The following is a 19,745-nucleotide window of genomic DNA, read 5'->3' as shown; positions in this document are numbered from 1 at the left end:
TAAAGACAAGTTAATTTCTATTCTCAAATTGTTCCCAAAATAGAAATGGAAGCAAAACTTCCAAATTCATTCTATGACTCCATCATTACCTTCATTCCAAAACCAAAACCCCACTAAAAAGGACAATTACAGGCCAATATCCCTAATGAATATGGATACAAAAATTCTCAACAAGATATCAGCAAATCAAATCCAATAGTACATTAAGATAATTATTCAACATGATCAATTGGGATTTATTCTGGGTTCCAGCAGTGGTTCAATATTCACAAATGAATCAATGTGAGACACTACATTAATAAAAGAAAGGATAAGAAGCATTTGACAAAATACAACATCCATTCTTGATAAAAGCTCTCAACCCAATAGGGGCAAAAGAAACATACCTCACCATCATAAAGGCCATATAGGAAAAAACCCACAGTGAATATTATCCTCAGTGGGGAAAAATAAAGAACTTTTCCTCTATGGTCAGGAACAAGACAGGGATGTCCACTCTCACCACTGTTCTTTGACATAGTATGTCCTTTAACATATAAGTCCTAGATTCAGCAATCAGACAAGAAAAAGATATACAAGGACATCCAAATCAGCAAGGAAGAAGTCAAACTTTCATTATTTGCAGACAACATGATATTCTATGTAGAAAATGTGAAAGACTCCATCAAAAAATTGCTAGAACTAATGCACAAATTCAGGAAAGTCACAGGATATAAAATCAAGGTACATAAATCTGCTGCATTTCTATAAACCAAAATTGAAGCAGCAGTAAGAGAAGTCAAGAAATTTATCCCATTTACAACTGCACCAAAACCCATAAAATACCTAGGAATAAACCTACCCAAAGAAGTAAAAGATCTGTACTCTGAAAACTATAGAAAACTTATGAAAGAAATTGAAGAAGACACCAGGAAATGGAAAAATATTCCATGCTCATGGACTGGAAGAACAAATATTGTCAAAATATGTGTACTACCCAAATCAATCTACACATTTAATGCAATCCCTATCAAAATACCACAGCATTTTTCACAGAGCTAGAGCAAGCAATCCTAAAATTTGTATGGAACAACAAAAGACTCCAAATTTTCGAAGTTATCTTGAAAAAGAAAAGTAAAATTGGAGGCATCATGATTCTGAACTTCAAGCTATATTACAAAGCTGTAGTAAACAAGACAGTATGGTACTGGCACAACAACAGACACAAAACCCAATGGAACAGAATATAAGATCCAGAAATGAACCCACAACTCTATGGTAAACCAATTTTGAACAAGTGAATAAAGAATATACAATGGAAAAAAGATAGTCTCTTCAACAAATGATATTACAAAAACTGGACCACTTTTTATATCATATACAAAAATAAATTCAAAATGGATGAAAAGCCTAAATGTGACACCTGAAGCCATCAAAATCATAGAGGAGAACACAGGCAGTTACCTCTTTGACATGAGCCATATCAACTTTTTACTAGACACATCTATGGAGGCAAGGGAAACACAAGTGAACTATTGGGATTTCATCAAGATAAAAAGCTTCTGCATAGTGAATAAACAGTGAACAAAAGTAAAAGGCAGCCTACATAATGGGAGAATACATTTGCAAATGATATCTATGACAAATAGCTAGTATCAAAATCTATAAAACACTTACCAAACTCAACACTCAAAGAACAAATAATCCAGTGAAGAAATGGGCAGAAGAGATGAACAGACATTTTTTTTTCCAAAGAAGACATAGAGATGGCCAACAGACACATAAAAAGATGCTCAACATCACTAAATATCAGAAAAATATAATTCAAAACCTCAATGAGGTACCACCTCACACCAGCCAGAGAGGCTAAACGTAACAACACAGGAAACAAAAGATGTTGTCAAGGATGCCAACAAAGGAGGGACCCTCTTGCACTATTAGTGCATATGCAAACTGATGCAGCCACCCTGAAGAACAGTGTGGAGTTTCCTCAAAAAACTAAAGAATAGAACTAGCCTATGATCCAGCAATTGGACTACTAGGTATATACCCAAAGGATAAATAAATACTGATTTGAAGGGGTACACACACCCCAGGGTCTATAGCAGCATTATCAGCAGTAGCCAAATTGTGGGAAAAGCCCAAATGTCCATCAATTTATGAATGGATAAAGATGTGGTGTATACACACACACACACACACACACGAGACTAATCCTCAGCTATGAAAAAGAATGCAATCTTCCCATTTGCAATTATATGACTGGATATAGAATGTATTATGCTAAGCGAAATAAGTCAAAGACAAAATTTCACTCATATGTAGAATTTAAGAAACAAAACATATAAACATAAAGAAAGGGGGAAAAAGGGAAGCAAACCATAATAGATTCTTAACTACAGCGACCAAACTAAGGGTTGTTTAAAGGTGGGTGGGAGATGGGCTAAATGGGTGATGGTTATTATAGAGAGTACTATGTGATGAACACTGGGTGTTATATCTAAGTGAGATATATATATATATATATATATATATATTACTCATATTAGCATTATTGTTTCTATTATGAAATAGATTAACCCAGTACTAGGTTAGGAGTTGGTTGCATATTTTTGGTATTAAGATATTTTAATTGTTGAGCTTGAACACCTTCTTAATTGATGGCTGCTTTTAAGGCAACTATGGTTGGTATTTAGGCTTACTCTCTAAAAAAGGCTGTATCCTAGTTCTAAAAACCTGTACTTTTTTAGATTATATTTTAAACTTGCATTAGAATTTTGAGGTTTTTGGGTAAGTTTAAAGTTGAACTAAAATTCTGTTCTGGGTAACCAGCTATCACCAGGCTCATTAGGCTTTTCACCTCTACCTACAAATCTTCTCACTATTTTGCAACATAGATGAGTTTATACTGTAAATATTGTTCATAGGTAGCTCATCTGGTTTCGGGGGGCCTATCTTAAGTTCTCTTTGTTAGGTTGTTCTAGCTAATTCATTATGCAAAAGGTACAAGGGGTAATCTTTGTTGTGTAGTGCTTCTAATTTTTCTTTCATCTTTCCCTTACGGTACTCTCTCTATAGTGCCAAGTTAAATTTCTATCTCCTATACTTTTAAGAATTGACTAAATGTTTTGATTTATTGTCTTGTATTAGTTGAACGTATAGTCGTTTGGGCTAGTTTTGGCTCAAGATGGTCAGTTTGATATGAAATCTTCTGGGTGTAAGCCAGATGTTTTGTTTAAGCTACATCTTGTTTATCCAAGCACACTTTCCAGTATGCTTACCTTATTACAACGTGTCTCCTCTTATGGTTTTTGTAGTTTGAATAGGTTGTCTTTGGGTTTTGTCACTTGAGGAGGGTGACTGGTGGTGTGTGCGTGCTTCATGGCCCAATTCAATTGAGGTCTCTGTTCTCAATTTACTACTAAATCCTCCTTAGTAGTTTCATAGGGACTTTAGTCCTTAGTTTCATAGGGACTTTGGTGGGGGAATGTTCTAATATAGAAAATGTAGCTCATTACTTCCCACCTCATGAGCTATACCTTGACCTAAGTTTTTTTTGTTTGTTTGTTTGTTTGTTTGTTTTTGAGATACTTGTGCTTACTTTTCTTCCTTTTTAGGGTTTGCTGAAGATGGCGGTATATAGACTGGATTAGCAAGAGGTGGTGAGGTGTATCAGGGTTGATAGATTATACAACAGGCTCCACTAGAGGGATATAAAACACCACCAAGTCCTGTGAGTTTTAAGCTGTTGCTAGTAGTTCTCTGGCAGATAAATTTGGTTAATTATCTAAATTTAAGGCTAAACATAATGGGGTATCTAATCCCAGTTTGGGTCTTAGCTATCGTGTGGTCGGAGATATTAAAGTTACTTTCATGTTGTATTTTTGTGTTAACTGTAGGTTTTTACAGCCTAAAGTTTAACTTTAGTGTGGGTATTTCTGCAACACGTTTTACACTGTGAGTCTATTAGTTTGGGTTAATTGTATGACCGCAGTGGCTGGCAAGAAATTTGCCAACCCTTATTTAATATGGCTTAGTCGAACTTTCAGTCATAGCTTAATTTTTATCACTGCTGTATCCCGTGGGGGTGTGGCTAAGGCATCATGAGCTACAATAGTTGTGTGCTTGACACCCGCTCCTTTAGATCATTAATGACTTAGAGGGCATTTTCACTGGGGTGCAGAGGTTTGCATGTGTAATCCTATTAATAGCTAATGGAAAGGCTCGGACTAAACCTTTGTGTTTATGGAGTCTGGCGACTCATCTAGGCATTTTCAGTGCCTTGCTTTGTGTGTTTAAGCTACATTAACAAGGAGTGTTGGATTAGTTAGTTGGTTGTGGAAAAATACTGCTCAATCGGGATGAATTAGAACTCAAGGTTGCCTGTCTACAGATAGCTGCGATGGAAGTGTAATACTGGTATTTGTAGCTAACGTTTAGTTGGGATTTCGGTGCACTTATAAGTATTAATCCTTAGGCCTTATGTTTGGCCTAGATATAACATTAGGAAAAAAACCCTAATCTGTTATATATATAACATTATGTTTTTAATGTCATATAAATGTATGAAAAAAATTATGTAAAAACATGTTTTTAATTCACATATATATGTGTATATATGTATACATGTGTATGTATATGTGTGTGTGTGTATACACACACACACACACACACATACATATATGGTTAGATTTTAGTTTTGTAATGTTCATAAAAAAATGTATGTATCTGTCAGAATGGCCCAAATCAAAAACACAAGAACAAATTTTGGCAAGGATGTGGAGGAAAAGGAACCCTCTTGTGTTGTTGATGGAAAGAGAATTGGTGCAGCATCTATGGCAAACAGTACGGAGGTCCCTCAAAAAAGTTAAAAATACAAGTGCCCTATGATCCAGCAATCACATGAGTGGATATTTACCCTCAAATTACAAAAACTCTGATTTGAATGGATTCATGCACCCCTATGTTTATTGAAGCATTGTTTACAATAGCCTAATTATAGAAGCAGCCCACCTGTCCTCCAGTAGATGAATGAATAAAAAGATGTGATATATATATATATATGTGTGTGTGTGTGTGTGTGTGTGTGTGTATATATATATATATGTGTGTAAATTGGAACACGACTCAGCCACAAACAGAATGCAATCTTGCCATTTGCAAGAACATGGAGCTAGAGTGTATAATGCCAAGTGAAATAAGTCAAAGACAAATGGTATGTGATTTCACTCATATGGGATTTAAGAAACAACAACAAAATAAGCAAAGGAAGAAAAGGAGATAGAGACAAACTAATAAACAACTCTTAGCTATGGAGAAAAAAAAAAAACATTTGGTTACCAGAGGGGGGATAGGTGGAGGGATGAGTGAAATAGATGATTGGAAATAAGGAGTATATTTGCTGCACTGGGTGATGTAGGCAGTTGTTGAATCACTATATTGTACACCTGAAACTAATAATAACACTGTATGCTAACTATACTGGAATTTAAAACAAAACAAAAAACAGCCCACACTTCTCTTAAAAAAAGAATAATGAAAAGAAATGACTCTAGAAGCAAACTGCCCAGATTCACACAACTATTCTGCTAACTGCATGTTAGGCAAATTTCTTTTTTTGCTTTTTTTGCTTTATCATCATTTGTTTGTGTTTAATATTTCTTATTTATTTGACACGTAGAAGATTCTGGAGAGGATGACATTGCATAATGATGAGTGGTTGTTATTACACATTTTCTTCATCTACCTCTGCATTTCATTTTGTTTTGTAGTGAGCATGTTACTTTTTAGAATTAAAAATTAAAGAATCACAATTCCTGTTTTACATGATATAAGTAATATATATTGCTAAATTCTAATTTTTATTTATAAAATACATATTTATTCAAATAATTTAAGAATCCAAAGTATTCCTAGATCATTCTACTGCTTTATTGAAGTACTCCATTGAAAATATTTATCTTTAGGGGCACCTGGGTGGCTCGGTCAGCTGAGCGTCTGACTTTGGCTCAGGCCATGATCTCGCCATTTGTGAGTTCAAGCCCCGCTTCGGACTCTGTGCTGACAGCTCAGAGCTGGTGCTGATTCAGATTCTGTGTCTCCCTCTCTCTCTCTGTCCCTCCCCTGCTCATGCTCTCTCTCTGTCTCAAAAATAAATAAAACATTTAAAAATTTAAGAAAATATTTATCTTTATGACCTATTCAGTGTTAGATAAATCTTATGGATTATTCTTTCAACATTTCTCCTGAGAATGGTCGGTATAATCACTACCTTATGGTGTTGTGATAAGTAAACATCCAAGATTTGGATACCTAATTCCACCACCAAAATGGATATACTAGCTTAAAACATTAGTCAAATATAGATATGAGGATGCCAAAGTCTTTGTCTGCCAAAAATCTTTTACTGACCTGACCCCCACTCTCTTGCAGTGAGAACCATCACGGTGGGGTTTTAATGCCTGAATTGGATTTTTTTTCAAAAATAAATGCTTACTTTTTAGCTATAACTTTTTTTATATACCAAGATAAGCCTTTGTAGAACATCATTCAGGCTAGCCTATATGAGATTATATGTTTCCAACAAATAATTCCATTACTTGTCGATACATATCTGCTTTAGTTTGACAATGTAGGCAACTTTGCCTAAAGTTAATTGAAAGTTTTTTTCATGCATGATGACATAAATTTTAACATCTCATGTATAGCAACACATATTTTATATTACTAAAGCATTCTTTTAAATTTATCCTCTTGGAAAAATTCCTCAGCCTTTCATTATCTCATTAGATTTCCAGTCAAACCAATGAGATTTATTTCAAACAACATTTAAAAAGTACTACCGCCAAAAATATATTGTCAGCTTTTTGCAAAGGTGAACAAAATGAACCCTGTTATCCTAAGGTAACATAGTTCAAAAAGTAATGTGTTATTTCTTTACTTTCACAGAATACTCAATTTGAATTCATGTATCCACAGGCTAATAATTTCATGAAATTTTATAAAGATTCAAACCAATTGGCAAAATAAACCTAAGCTGTAAAAATAAGAGAAAGAGTTGTTTTCAATGACTAGACAAGAAATCTTGTTTATGATTTTAAAAATAAGTTATAAGGAAGGCTCCATAACCATTGATTGTTTTTTTTCCAATAATTTATTTCTATTAAATTGTAATATTCTAACTTAAAAGTATGTACAATAAGAATTTGGGCAAATGTTTGACAACTTATGAATTCTTTATGTGTGAATTAAATACAGATCCAGAAATTATGGGAAAGTTTTTCACTGAGGACTACTTTTAACACTATACTTAGAAGTCAAGTTAATAAGCCCATCATTCTCATGAGTTGAAAAACAGGATTGTTTTATTCTGAGAGGCAGTGCCAAATGAATTATCTTTATAATCTTTTCTAACATGGAGCTTGCAATGTATTTTTCCATATCCATTAGAATATTTTGGAAATGTTTGTTAAAATAAACCCCAAACATCATCATTTTATATTGCTCATATATTAAAACCAATCATCAAGTACTGGGAGCCATATTTTGAAACCTCAGTATTAGAGCTATTTACACAATTTTGCTTTAAGAAGTAATATTAGGAAGCCATGGGAGGGAAGATGGCGGCATAGGAGGATGCTGGGCTCACCACGTCCTGCTGATCACTTAGATTCCACCTACACCTGCCTAAATAACCCAGAAAACCGCCAGAAGACTAGCAGAATGGAGTCTCTGGAGCCAAGTGCAGACAAGAGGCCCACGGAAGAGGGTAGGAAGGGTGGAGAGTCAGTGCACGCTGCACAGACTGGCGGGAGGGAGCTGGGGCAGAGGGGCAGCCCGCCAGCCAAGCAGAGGCTCCAAGTCTGGCTTGCAAAAACAGAGGGGCTGGACGGAGTGTGTTCTGACAGCAAGCGGGAATTAACTTCTGGAAGGTTATAAGTTAACAGCTCTGCTAGAGAGCAGGAAGACTGGAGGACAACGGGAGGGAGAGTTGTTGAGTCCTGGACGAGAGAGGTTAGCCTGGCGGGGAACAAAGGCGCTAGCCAGCGCCATCTCCCTCACCCATCCCCCAGCCAAAATCCCAAAGGGAACCAGTTCCTGCCAGGGAATTGGCTTGCACTGCGCAAACACCCAAAGTTGTGGTTCTGAGGATCCAACCCTCCGGGGGTGGGTCTGATTCCCTCCCAGTGCTGCAGGGCCCCTCCCAAAGCGGATCACCTAAGGATAAGCAAGCTGAACCTACCACTCCAGCCCCTCTGCACCTTGCCAATCCACCCCAGCTAATACGCCAGATCCTCAGGACCACAAGCATGGCAGTGTGCAAATAGCCGAGACGGGCCACGCCACCCCACAGTGAATACTGCCCCTAGGAGAGGGGAAGAGAAGGCACACACCAGTCTGACTGTGATCCCAGTGGTGGGCTGAGGGCAGACATCAGGTCTGATTGCAGCCCCACCCACCAACACAAGTTATTCAAGACAGCACAGTGGAAGTGCCCTGCAGTTCCGCAACACTCCAGGGACTATCCAAAATGACCAAATGGAAGAATTCCCCTCAAAAGAATCTCCAGGAAATAAAAACAGCTAACGAACTGATGAGAAAGGATTTAAACAATACAACAGAAAATGAATTTAGAATAATAGTCATAAAATTAATTGCTGGGCTTGAAAACAGTAAAGAGGACAGCAGAGAATCTATTGTTACAGAGATTAAGGAACGAAGGAACAGTCAGGAGGAGCTAAAAAATGCTATAAATGAGCTGCAAAATAAAATGGAAACAACCACAGTTCAGATTGAAGAGGCAGAGGAAAGAATGGGTGAACTAGAAGATAAAATTATGGAAAAAGAGGAAGCTGAGAAAAAGAGAGATAAAAAATCCAGGAGTATGAGGGGAAAATTAGAGAACTAAGTGATGCACTAAAGAGAAATAATCTATGCATAATTGGTATTCCAGAGGAGGAAAAGAGAGGGAAAGGTGCTGAAGGTACTTGAAAAATAATAGCTGAGAACTTCCCTGATCTGGGGAAGGAAAAAGGCATTGAAATCCAAGAGGCACAGAGAAATCCCTTCAGACGTAACTTGAATTGATCTTCTGCATGACATATCATAGTGAAACTGGCAAAATACAAGGATAAAGAGAAAATTCTGAAAGCAGCTAGGGATAAACACATTCTAACATATAAAGGGAGACCTATAAGACTTGTGATGGATCTCTCTACTGAAACTTGGCAGGCCAGAAAGGAATGGCAGGAAATCTTCAATGTGATTAACAGAAAAAATATGCAGCCGAGAATCCTTTATCCAGCAAGTCTGTCATTTAGAATAGAAGGAGAGATAAAGGTCTTCCCACACAAACAAAAAGTGAAGGAATTCATCACCACTAAACCAGCCCTACAAGAGATCCTAAGGGAGATCCTCTGAGACAAAGTACCAGAGACATCACTACAAGCATGAAACCTACACCATCACAATGACTCTAAACCCATATCTTTCTATAACAACACTGAACGTAAGTGGACTAAATGTGCCAACCAAATGACATAGGGTATCAGAATGTAAAAAAAACAAGACCCATCTATTTTCTGTCTACAAACAGACTCATTTTTGACCTGAGGACACCTTCAGATTGAAAGTGAGGGGATGGAGAACTATTTATCATGCTACTGGAAGTCAAAAGAAAGCTGGAGTAGCCATACTTATATCAGAGAAACTAGACTTTAAATTAAAGGCTGTAACAAGAGATGAAGAAGGGCATTATATAATAATCACAGGGTCTATCCATCAGGAAGAGCTAACAATTATAAGTGCCTATGCGCCGAATATGGGAGACCCCAAATATATAAAACAATTAATCACAAGCATAAGCAACCTTATTGATAAGAATGTGGTAATTGCAGGGGACTTTGACACTCCACTTACAGAAATGGATAGATCATCTAGACACATGGTCAATAAAGAAACAAGGGCCCTGAATGATACATTGGATCAGATGGACTTGACAGATATATTTAGAACTCTGCATCCCAAAGCAACAGAATATACTTTCTTCTCGAGTGCACATGGAACATTCTCCAAGATACATCACATACTGGGTCACAAACAGCCCTTCATAAGTATACAAGAATTGAAATCATGCCATGCACACTTTCAGACCACAATGCTATGAAGCTTGAAATCAACCACAGGAAAAAGTCTGGAAAACCTCCAAAAGCATGGAGGTTAAAGAACACCCTACTAAAAAATGAATGGATCAACCAGACATTAGAGAAGAAATTAAGAAATATATGGAAACAAACAAAAATGAAAATACAACCATCCAAACGCTTTGGGATGCAGTGAAGACAGTCCTGAGAGGAAAATACATTGCAATCCAGGCCTATCTCCAGAAACAAGAAAAATCCCAAAGACAAAATCTAACAGCACACCTAAAGGAAATAGAAGCAGAAGAGCAAAGACAGCCTAAATCCAGCAGAAGAAGAGAAATAATAAAGATCAGAGCAGAAATAAACAATATAGACTCTAAAAAAACTGTAGAACAGATCAACGAAACCAAGAGTTGGCTTTTTGAAAAAATAAACAAATTTGATAAACCTTTAGCCAGACTTGTCAAAAAGAAAAGGGAGATGACCCAAATAGATAAAATCATGAATGAAAATGGAATTATTACAACCAATCCCTCAGAGATACAAGCAATTATCAGGGAATACTATGAAAAATTATATGCCAACAAATTGGACAACCTGGAAGAAATGGACAAATTCCTAAACACCCACACTCTTCCAAAACTCAATCAGGAGGAAATAGAAAGTTTGAACAGACCCATTACCAGTGAAGAAATTGAATCAGTCATCAACAATCTCCCAACAAATACGAGTCCAGGAGCAGATGGCTTCCCAGAGGAGTTCTACCAGACGTTTAAAGCAGAGATAATGCCTATCCTTCTCAAGCTATTCCAAAAAATAGAAAGGGAAGGAAAACTTCCAGACTCATTCTATGAAGCCTGTATTACTTTGATTCCTAAACCAGACAGAGACTGGTTAAAAAAAGAGAACTACAGGCCAAGATCCCTGATGAATATGGATGCAAAAATTCTCAATAAGATACTAGCAAATAGAATTCAACAGCATATAAAAAGAATTATTCACCATGATCAAGTGGGATTCATTCCTGGGATGCAGGGCTGCTTCAACATTCGCAAATCAATCAACGTGATACATCACATTAAGAAAACAACAGAGAAGAACCATATGATCCTGTCAATCAATGCAGAAAAGGCCTTTGACAAAATTTAGCACCCTTTCTTAAAAAAAAAACCCTCGAGAAAGTCAGGATAGAAGGAACATACTTAAAGATCATAAAAGCCATTTATGAAAAGCCCACAGCTAACATCATCCTCAATGGGGAAAAACTCAGAGCTTTTTCCCTGAGATCAGGAACACAACAGGGATTCCACTCTCACCGCTGCTGTTTAACCTAGTGCTGGAAGTTCTAGCATCAGCAATCATACAACAAAAGGAATTCAAAGGCATCAAAAGGGCAAAGATGAAGTCAAGCTTTCGCTTTTTGCAGATGACATGATATTATACATGGAAAATCCGATAGACTCCACCAAAAGTCTGCTAGAACTGATTCATGAATTTAGCAAAGTTGCAGGATACAAAATCAAGGTACAGAAATCAGTTGCATTCTTATACACGAACAATGAAACAACAGAAAGACAAAAACTGATCCCATTCACAACTGCAACAAGAAGCATAAAATACCTAGGAATAAATCTAACCAAAGATGTAAAAGATCTGTATGCTGAAAACTATAGAAAGCTTATGAAGGAAATTGAAGAAGATATAATGAAATGGAAAAACATTACATGCTAATGGTTTGGAAGAATATTGTCAAAATATCAATACTACCCAAAGCCATCTACATATTCAATGCAATCCCAATCAAAATTGCACCAGCATTCTTCTCGAAATTAGAACAAGCAATCCTAAAATTCATATGCAACCGCAAAAGGCCCCGAATAGCCAAAGTAATTTTGAAGAAGAAGACCAAAGTAGGAAGCATCACAATCCCAGACTTTAGCCTTTACTACAAAGCTGTAATCATCAAGACAGCATGGTATTGGCACAAAAACAGACACACAGACCAATGGAATAGAATAGAAACCCCAGAACTAGACCCACAAAAGTATGGCCAACTCATCTTTGACAAAGCAGGAAAGAACATCCAATGGAAAAAAGACAGTCTCTTTAACAAATGGTGCTGGGAGAACTGGACAGCAACATGCAGAAGGTTGAAACTAGACCACTTTCTCACACCAGTCACAAAAATAAACTCAAAATGGATAAAGGACCTGAATGTGAGACAGGAAACCATCAAAACCCTAGAGGAGAAAGCATGAAAAGACCTCTCTGACCTCAGTCATAGCAATTTCTTAGTTGACACATCCCCAAAGGAACGGGAATTGAAAGCAAAAATGAACTACTGGGACCTTATGAAGATAAAAAGCTTCTGCACAGCAAAGGAAATAACCAACAAAACTAAAAGGCAACCTAGGGAATGGGAAAAGATATTTGCAAATGACATATCAGACAAAGGGCTAGTATCCAAAATCTATAAAGTATCCAAAATCACCAAATTCCACACCCAAAAACAAATAACCCAGTGAAGCAATGGGCAGAAAACATGAATAGACACTTCTCTAAAGAAGACATCCAGATGGCCAACAGGCACATGAAAAGATGCTCAATGTCGCTCCTTATCAGGGAAATACAAATCAAAACCACATTCAGATATCACCTCACACCAGTCAGAGTGGCCAAAATGAACAAAGCCCGAGACTATAGATGCTGGAGAGGATGTGGAGTAACGGGAACACTCTTGCACTGTTTTTGGGAATGCAAATTGGTGCAGCCACTCTGGAAAACAGTGTGGAGGTTCCTCAAAAAATTAAAAATAGACTTACCCTATGACCCAGCAGTAGCACTGCTAGGAATTTACCCAAGGGATACAGGAGTGCTGATGCATAGGGGCACTTGTACCCTATGTTTATAGCAGCACTCTCAACAATAGCCAAATTATGGAAAGAGCCTAAATGTCCATCAACTGATGAATGGATAAAGAAATTGTGGTTTATGTACACAATGGAGTACTACGTGGCAATGAGAAAGAATTAAACAGGCCCTTTGTAGCCATGTGGATGGAACTGGAGAGTGTGATGCTAAGTGAAATAAGCCATACAGAGAAAGACAGATACCATATGTTTTTACTCTTATGTGGATCCTGAGAAACTTAACAGAATCCCATGGGGGAGGGGAAGGAAAAAAAAGAGGTTAGATTGGAAGGGAGCCAAAGCATAAGAGACTCTAAAAACTGAGAACAAACTGAGGGTTGATGGGGGGAGGGAGGGTCGGGAGGGTGGGTGATCGATATTGAGGAGAGCACCTTTTGGAATGAGCACTGGGTGTTGTATGGAAACCAATTTGACAATGAATTTCATATATTGAAAAAAAGTAATATTATTCTCAAAGACAAAAATATTATATATTGACCCAAAGTGATAGGTTTAATGTACTCAAATACTAGCAATATTCCTGATATTTGAGCAACCACACACAGTCACAGAAATATATCAGTTATCTTACTTTTGACATTTCTCATCTCTCATTTACAAAATTGGTGAATTATTTTGTGAACAAAATGGTATCAGCATCTTTACATTCATCTTCACTTTTTATTTTTTTTAATGTTTATTTATTTTTGAGGGGCAGAGTGAGACAGTGTGCTAGTGGGGGAAGGGCAGAGCGAGAGAGGAAGAAACAAAATCTGAAACAGGATCCTGGCTCTGATCTGTCAGCAAAGAGCCTGATGCGGGGCTTGAATCCATGAACTGTGAGATCATGCCCTGAGCCAAAGTCGGATGCTTAACTGACTGAGCCACTCAAGCGCCCCTCATTTTCACTTTTTAATTCAACACCGAATCAGGATCAAAATGCTAAATTTTGACTAACAGTTGTTCCCTAAATAAACTTCGATTTCATGCATTTTGTTGCTGCATGCTTTGTTCAACACCAATAGTGTTCCCAATGTTCTGCTATCTAAAGAATAGCATTTAAAGAGTTATTAATAACACAAAATGAAATTTCAGTGGCATAAGATTTCAAAAATAATGACAAAAATAATGTAGCCTTCACACACACACACACACACACACACACACACACAAACACACACACACAGAGAAAAGCAGGGACACCTTGCTGTAGGTTGAGAGGGCTGTGGTGCCACAAATAAAAGGCTGATGGATTTTCACATGAACAGGAGAAGGCATTCAACTCTTGGCTTCAACATCAGAAGGGAAAGAGAAGAGTCAAGTGAACATCTTGTATTTCAGTTTTTCAGAAAGCTTCCCAAAGAATGGTATTTGTCTCACTTGTGTTGATGGGGAGCTAGCCTACTTTGGATATTTGGGGGCTGGTGCGAAGAAAAGCATGGCAACTTGTAGCTATATCATCAGAAAATCAGCAATACCACAGACAGGTATCAGACATAGCAACAGGTTGTGAGCTCCTGAAAAAGTAACTGGCAGAACTCTCTATTTGGGAAATTATATGCATGAGCCCAGAGAACTCTCATCTCTCCCCTAAAAAAAGGTCTCATAGGCCATCATAATTTCTAGTCAAGATATTAGTAAAGTTCACCCTGCATTAAGTCAGTCCATAACGGGTGCCTGGGTGGCTCAGTTGGCTGAGTGCCTGACTTCGGCTCAGGTCATGATCTCACAGTTCGTGAGTTTTAGCCCCACATCAGACTCTGGGCTGAGCCTGAAGCCTGCTTTGGATTCTGTGTCTCCCTCTCTCTCTGCCCCTCCCCCACTCATGATCTATCTCTCTCTGTCTCAGAAATAAATAAACATTAAATTTTTTTTAAAAAGTCAGTCCATAAAAACTGGAAACGGTGATTATTTTTACAAATGCATAAAACTAAACACAATACACACACACACACACACACACACAGACACACACACATACACCACAAATGAAAAAACAGGTAAACATGGCCAAAAAAAGGGGAAAAATAATGCAGTAATTAACTCTAAAGAAATGGAGATCTATGATTCCATGAAAAATTCAATATTTAAAAAGATTTTTTTAAATGTTTATTTTTGAGACAGAGAGACAGAGCATGAGCAGGGGAAAGGCAGAGAAAAAGGGAGACACAGAATCCAAAGCAGGCTCCAGGCTCTGAGCTGTCAGCACAGAGCCCGACATGAGGCTCAAACTCATGGACCACAAGATTATGATCTGAGCCAAAGTCAGATGCTTAACCAACTGAGCCACCCAGGAACCCTTTCCAAAAAAATATTTTTAAATGTTTATTTTGAGAGAGACAGAGCACAAGTAGAGGAGGGGAAGAGAGAGAGAGAGAGAGAGAGAGAGAGAGAGAGAGAGAGAGAGATACACAGAATCCGAAGCAAAAAATTCAATATTTTTAAAGGAGCTCAATGATCTAAAGAGAAATCAACTCATCAATTTTAAGGAAAGAAAGCAAGAGAGAACTAAAGGAACAGTGAGGAACTACAAAAACAACCAATAAACATGTAATAAAATGTCAATAAGCACATACCTGTCAATAATTAAACGTCACTGGTCTAAATGCTCCAATCAAAAGACATAGAGTGAAAGAATGAATAAAAAATAGACCTAGGCTGCCTGGGTGGCTCAGTCGGTTAAGTCTCACTTCAACTCAGGTCATGATCTCATGGTTCATGAGTTGGAGTCTTGCGTCAGGCTCTGTGCTGACAGCCTGCATCAGATTCTGTGTCTCCCTCTCTCTCTCTGCCCCTCCCATGCTCACTATCTGTCACTCTCTCTCAAAAATAAATAAGCATTAAAAAAATAAAAAATAAAGAAAAAAAACCAAAGACCCATCTATAGGCTACCTACAAGAGACTTATCTCAGACCTAAAGAAATTACAGAATGAGAGATTTTCGGAGGAAGATGGCGGTGTAGGAGGACTCTGGGCTCACCACTCCTGCTGACCACTTAGATTCCATCCACATCTGCGTAAATAACCCAGAAAACTGCCAGAAGACTAGCAGAATGGACTGTCTGGAGCCAAGCGTAGATGAGAGGGCCACAGAAGAGGGTAGGAACGGCGGAGAGGTGGTGCATATTACACAGACTGGCAAGAGGAAGCCAGGGTGGCAGAGGGGCAGCCAGCCCACCCAGCAAGGCAGAGCCCCCCGAGTCTGGCTTGCAAAAGTGGATGGGCCGGACACGGTGTGTTCTGACAGCCAGCAGGACTTAACATCTGGAATGTTATAAGTCACCAACTCTGCTCCTAGAGCGGGAGGGTGAGAGGACAACGGGAGGGAGAGTTGTTGAGCCTGGAGGAGGGAGCTCAGCTCAGCGGGGAACAAAGGTGCTGGAAAGTGCCATCTCCCTCACCGATCCCCCCACCAAAATCCCAAAGCGAACTAGTTCCCTTCACCGAACTCGCTTGCACCACTCAAACACCCAAAGCTGTGCTTCTGCGGATCCATCCCTCTGAGGGTTTGCCTCCCTCCTGGTGCTGCAGGGCCCCCCCTGCAGGGGACCACCGAAGGCAAAGCAAGCTGAGTCTGCCCCTCCCGCCCTGTGCACCTAGCAGATCCACCCTGGCTAATATGCCAGATACCATGGAAGTATCACCACAAGCCTGACAGTGTGCAAATAGCCCAGACAGGGGCCACACCACTCCACAGTGAGTCCTGCCCCTGGGAGAGGGGAAGATAAGGTACACTCCAGTCTGACTGTGGCCCCAGTGGTGGGCTGGGGGCAGACATCAGGTCTGACTGCATCCCTGCCCACCAACGCAAGTTACTTCTGACAGCACAGAGGAAGAGCCCTGCAGTTCTGTGCCACTCCAGGGACTATCCAAAATGACGAAACGGAAGAATTCTCCTCAAAAGAAACTCCAGGAAGTAGCGACAGCTAACGAACTGATCAGAAACGATTTAAGCAATGTAATAGAAAATGAATTTAAAATAATAGTCATAAAATTAATCGCTGGGCTTGAAAAAAGTATAGAGGACAGCAGAGAATCTATTACTACAGAGATCAAAGGACTAAGAAACAGTCAGGAGGAGCTAAAAAATGCTATAAATGAGGTGCAAAATAAAATGGAGGTGAACACAGCTCGGATTGAAGAGGCAGAGGAGAGAATAGGTGAATTAGAAGATAAAATTATGGAAAAAGAAGAAGCTGAGAAAAATAGAGATAAAAAAAATCCAGGAGTATGAGGGGAAAATTAGAGAATGAAGTGATGCAATGAAACGCAACAATATCCGTAAAATAGGAATTCCAGAGGAGGAAGAGAGAGAGAAAGGGGCTGAAGGTGTACTTGAACAAATCATAGCAGAGAAATTCCCAGATCTGGGGAAGGAAAAAGGCATTGAAATCCAAGAGGCACAGAGAACTCCCTTCAGACATAACTTGAATCCATCTTCTTCATGACATATCATAGTCAAACTGGCAAAATACAAGGGTAAAGAGAAAATTCTGAAAGCAGCTATGGATAAACATGCTCTAACATATAAAGGGAGACTGATAAGACTAGTGACAGATCTATCTACTGAAACTTGGCAGGCCAGAAAGGAATGGCAGAAAATCTTCAATGTGATGAACAGAAAAAATACGCAGCCAAGAATCCTTTATCCAGCAAATCTGTCATTTAGAATAGGAGAGATAAAGATCTTCCCAAACAAACAAAAACTGAAGGAATTTGTCACCACTAATCCAGCTCTACAAGAGATCCTAAGGGGGATTCTGTGAGTGAAATGTTGCAAAGACCACAAAGTGCCAGAGACATCACTACAAGCATGAAACCTACAGACATCACAATGATTCTAAACACATATGTTTCTATAATAACACTGAATGTAAATTGACTAAATGCTCCAACCAAAAGACATAGGGTATCAGAATGGATAAAAAAAAAAAAACAAGACCTATCTATTTGCTGTCTACAAGAGACTCATTTTAGACCTGAGGACACCTTCAGGTTGAAAGTGAGGGGATGGAGAACTATATATCATGCTACTGGAAGTCAAAAGAAAGCTGGAGTAGCCATACTTATATCAGAGAAACTAGACTTTAAATTAAAGTCTGTAACATGAGATGAAGAAGGGCATTATATAATAATCACAGGGTCTATCCATCAGGAAGAGCTAACAATTATAAGTGCCTATGAGCCGAATATGGGACCCCCCAAATATATAAAACAATCACAAGCATAAGCAACTTTATTGATAAGAATGTGGTAATTGCAGGGGACTTTGACACTCCACTTACAGAAATGGATAGATCATCTAGACACAGGATCAATAAAGAAACAAGGGATGATACATTGGATTAGATGGACTTGACAGATATATTTAGAACTCTGTATCCAAAGCAACAGAATATACTTTCTTCTTGAGTGCACATGGAACATTCTCCCAGATAGATCACATACTGGGTCACAAAATAGCCTTTCATAAGTTTACCAGAATTGAAATTATACCATGCATAATTTCAGACCACAATGCTATGAAGCTTGAAATCAACCACAGGAAAAAGTCTGGAAAACCTCCAAAAGCATGGAGGTTAAAGAACACCCTACTAAAGAATGAATGGGTCAATCAGGCAACTAGAGAAGAAATTAAGAACTATATGGAAACAAACAAAAATGAAAATACAACCATCCAAACGCTTTGGGATGCAGCAAAGGCAGTCCTGAGAGGAAAATACATTGCAATCCAGGCCTATCTCAAGAAAGAAGAAAAACCCAAATACAAAATCTAATAGCACACCTAAAGGAAATAGAAGCAGAGCAGCAAAGACACCCCAAACCCAGCAGAAGAAGAGAAATAATAAAGATCAGAGCAGAAATAAACAATATAGAATCTAAAAAAACTGTAGAGCAGATCATTGAAACCAAGAGTTGCTTTTTTGAAAAAGTAAACAAAATTGATAAACCTCTAGCTAGGCTTTGTCAAAAAGAAAAGGGAGATGACCCAAATAGATAAAATCATGAATGAAAATGGAATTATGACAACCAACCTCTCAGAAACAGAAGCAATTATCAGGGAATACTATGAAAAATTATATGCCAACAAATTGGACAACCTGGAAGAAATGGACAAATTCCTAAACACCCACACTCTTCCAAAACTCAAACAGGAAGAAATAGAAAGCTTGAATAGACCCATAACCAGCGAAGAAAGTGAATCAGTCATCAACAATCTCCCAACAAATAAGAGTCCAGGACCAGATGGCTTCCCAGGGGAATTCTACCAGACATTAAAAGCAGAGTTAATACCTATCCTTCTCAAGCTATTCCAAAAAATATAAAGGGAAGGAAAACTTCCAGACTCATTCTATGAAGCCAGCTTTACTTTGATTCCTAATCCAGAGACCCAGCAAAAAAAAGAGAACTACAAACCAATATCCCTGATGAATATGGATACAGAAATTCTCAATAAGATACTAGCAAATCGAATTCTACAGCATATAAAGAGAATTATTCACCATGATCAAGTGGGATTCATTCCTGGGCTGCAGGGCTGCTCCTAGCAGAACAAAACTCAAGGTTAGTAGAAGGAAAGAAATAATAAAGACCAGAATTAAATGAAATTAAGAATAAAAAATAGTAAAGATAAATGAAACCAAGATCCGTTTTTTTAAGATAAACAAAATTAGTAAATCTTTAGCCAGACTTGTCAAGTAAAAGAGAAGATACA

At 38.2% G+C, this 19,745-nt stretch overlaps 1 long non-coding RNA gene across 1 annotated transcript; it reads right to left on the bottom strand.

Moving 5' to 3' along the window:
• Positions 1 to 2,895: 2,895 nt before the first annotated feature.
• On the bottom strand, positions 2,896 to 15,382 carry LOC122468018. Its single transcript, XR_006293130.1, has 3 exons — positions 15,372 to 15,382; positions 14,783 to 14,788; positions 2,896 to 3,023 (listed from the first exon to the last, which is right to left on the bottom strand). It is a non-coding gene; the product is annotated as an uncharacterized LOC122468018 (long non-coding RNA).
• Positions 15,383 to 19,745: the final 4,363 nt, after the last annotated feature.

This window comes from Prionailurus bengalensis, chromosome B1, assembly GCF_016509475.1.
Source record: "Prionailurus bengalensis isolate Pbe53 chromosome B1, Fcat_Pben_1.1_paternal_pri, whole genome shotgun sequence".
Classification (NCBI taxonomy): Eukaryota; Metazoa; Chordata; class Mammalia; order Carnivora; family Felidae; genus Prionailurus; species Prionailurus bengalensis.
Note: the sequence above shows the minus strand (reverse complement) of the source record. Positions and strands in the feature narration are given on the sequence as shown.